The sequence below is a fragment of the Chiloscyllium plagiosum genome, chromosome 48, assembly GCF_004010195.1.
Source record: "Chiloscyllium plagiosum isolate BGI_BamShark_2017 chromosome 48, ASM401019v2, whole genome shotgun sequence".
Taxonomy (NCBI): Eukaryota; Metazoa; Chordata; class Chondrichthyes; order Orectolobiformes; family Hemiscylliidae; genus Chiloscyllium; species Chiloscyllium plagiosum.
Window position 1 is genome coordinate 4,710,428 of NC_057757.1, and position 3,086 is coordinate 4,713,513.

At 45.0% G+C, this 3,086-nt stretch overlaps 1 protein-coding gene across 1 annotated transcript in view; it reads left to right on the plus strand.

Moving 5' to 3' along the window:
* Positions 1-66: 66 nt before the first annotated feature.
* LOC122544390 (polyunsaturated fatty acid 5-lipoxygenase-like) overlaps positions 67-3,086 on the plus strand; it is a 43,702-nt gene continuing 40,682 nt past the window's right edge. Inside the window, exon 1 of the mRNA XM_043683636.1 lies at positions 67-83. The gene's annotated coding sequence lies outside the window, so the exon portion shown is untranslated. The remainder of the gene's footprint in view (positions 84-3,086) is intronic.

The following is a 3,086-nucleotide window of genomic DNA, read 5'->3' on the forward strand; positions in this document are numbered from 1 at the left end:
ACCCACACAGACACGGGGAGAATGTGCAAACTCCACACAGACAGTCGCCCGAAGCCGGAATCTATGACAACTCAATGCTGCAGGTAAACTGAAAGTCTGGGTGTATGCACACCTCGTCTGAGATTTGTTTGAATTTAACAGGAAGAATTTCAAGTTCTGCTTTTTACAAGGCGTGGGTGTTGCTGGCTGGGTGAACATTTCTTGCCCAACCCTAATTGCCCTGAGAACATGTTGGTAGATTGCATCCCCATAATACTGCAGACAGAAACACTCACTCACACATTCTCACACATTTACACACACACACTCAGACAGTCTCACACACCAAGTCTCACACATGCACAGACACGAATTCTCACACACATACATAAACAAACACGCACATACACAAACAAGACACAATGTCACACACATTCACAAACACACACAATCTCTCACACATATATGAACACAATCTGACACATCCACTCCAACACATAAACAAATGTGGGCGGCACGGTGGCACAGTGGTTAGCACTGCTGCCTCACAGCGCTTGAGACTCGGGTTCAATTCCCGCCTCAGGCGACTGACTGTGTGGAGTTTGCACGTTCTCCCCGTGTCTGCGTGGGTTTCCTCCGGGTGCTCCGGTTTCTTCCCACAGTCCAAAAAATGTGCAGGGCCAGGTGAATTGGCCATGCTAAATTGCCCGTAGTGTTAGGTAAGAGGTAAATGTAGGGGTATGGGTGGATTTCGCTTTGGCGGGTCACAAACAATCTCACATTGAAACACACACTCACAATCTCACATTGACACACACTCACAAGCTCACACTGACACAATCTCGTGCTTACATACACTCAATGTCATGTTCACACAAACTCACTGACAAAACACACACACACACTTCTCTCTCTCTCCTACACACACATTTACATTCTCTTTCACACACAATGTCAATCGCACATACCCAATTATATACTCTCTCTTGCACACATACACACGCTCTTTCAAACAGACACACATTTTTTTTTCTCTCTCTCTCACACACACGCATACAGTCACACACAGAAACATTGCAAGTAAGATATACACAGAGACATAAACACCCAAATACAGAATCACACATATAAATCCCCCAAAAGTTGAAACACATTGAAATACATATGCAAACACAAACACACTCATTTAAACACACACACATGCATACAAATACACACATGTACAGGTACATCTGGAGTACTTAATAAAAACTCTGATCCTCTGACTTGAGGAGAGATGAAGTTGCATTGGAGGCAGTTCAGAGCAGGTTAACCCGATTGATTCCTGAGATTGAGGGGTTTGTCTTACGCAGTGAGATTGAGCAGTTTAGGCCTATACTCTCCAGAAGAATGAGAGATGATCTAATTGTCTAGAACAAACTAAAGGGAACTGACAAGGGAGACGGAGAGAAGATGTTTCCCCATGTGGGGAACGAGAGGTCACAGTTTTAGGATAACGGGCGGCAGATTTAAACCAGAGATTAGGAGGAATTCATTCCCCCGGAGTGTGGTGGCTGTTGGGACACGGAGTAAATTTAAGGAGAAGGCAAACAGTTAGTAATGGGTTCAGAGGAGCGAGCAGGAAAGTGGAGTTGAGGCTGGAATGAAATCAGCCATGATTGTAATAAATGTGGGGCTGGAATCAGATCAGCCACGACCATATTTAAATGGTGGAACAGGTTGAATAGCCTTCTCCTGTTCCCAGCTCTTACATTGCAAGGTCACATGTTGTTAAACTTGAGAGGGTGCAGAAAACATTTACAAGAATGTTGCCGGGTTTGCAGGGTTTGAGTCAGAGGGAGAGGCTGAATTGGCTAGCTTTATTTTCCCTGGAGCATTGGATGTTGAGGGGTGACCTTATACAATCATGAGGGGCATGACAAGGTGCATAGCCAAGGTATTTTTCATAGGGTAGGGGAGACCAAAATTAGAAGGCACAGGGTTTAGGTGAGAGAGAAAAGATTTAAAATGGACCTTAAAAACAACTTTCTCACACAGAGAGTAGTGCGTGTGTGGAATGAGCGGTCATAGAAAGTGGTGGGGACTGGTACAATTACAACATTTAAAAGGCATCTGGATGGGTATATAAATAAGAAGGATTAAGAGGGATTTGGGCCAAGTGCTGGCAAATGGAACTAGATTAATTTAGGATATCTAGTTGGCATGGACGAGGTGGAGCGAAGCATCTGTCTCTATGCTGTACATCCTTGTGACTCTTTCTCCTGCCCACACCAGAGATAACAGAGCTGCCATCAGTCCCTCACTTTCTCGGACTGTGATAGCATTAGGCAGGACGGGCACTGGCATGCCCAATGTTCAGCACTGCACCTGCTATGAGAAGATGCACTCAGACCATGGCAGGTCCTGTGGAGACCCAGAAACATCCATGTCATAACAAAGCAACAAGAAACATTGTTTATTGAGCTCTGACATGGTGTCATCTCAGATTCAAAACGTTAACTCTTGTTTTCTCTCTCTTCCACAGACCCACAGTTGACCTTGGCTGGGATAGGAATCAAATCCGTGCTGCTTGTTTCACTCTGTACTGTTAATCAGTCATCCAGCCAACTGAGCTAAGTGACCACTGCCAGTTACTGCCACTGGCAATGTATTCGTAACATGCCAGTACCTCCACCTCTTGTCTATCTTCTGTCTCCTGCAGATTTGGGTGGCATGAGCACAGATTGTATAGTAAGCGACCACTCTCTCAGATTGAGAGGTCGTGAACTGTATATGAATTGGCCAAGGGAGAGGAGAGGCAGTAAACAAAACCGATTGAATGGAGTCAGCATGTAAAGGATTGTGGTAGAAGGTGCTGAATAAAGGCAAAGTTTAACTGTGTAAAAACCTGAAGGGGGAAGTGAGAACATTGCAACCCAATGGTCTCGTGGCACTGCTCTGCTTCCCAGTCATTTTTCTGCAAGAAATGGTAAGAAATGGGTACAGAAAGCACACAGAGAAGAGACTTTCTAAGAAAAGATAATCCCTGGAAAAGGTCAGCTGATCACAAGTTATGGAAGGCTGACCTTCGTGTGCTTCTGCATGGTGGAAGGTCTAGCTGTCCCCTG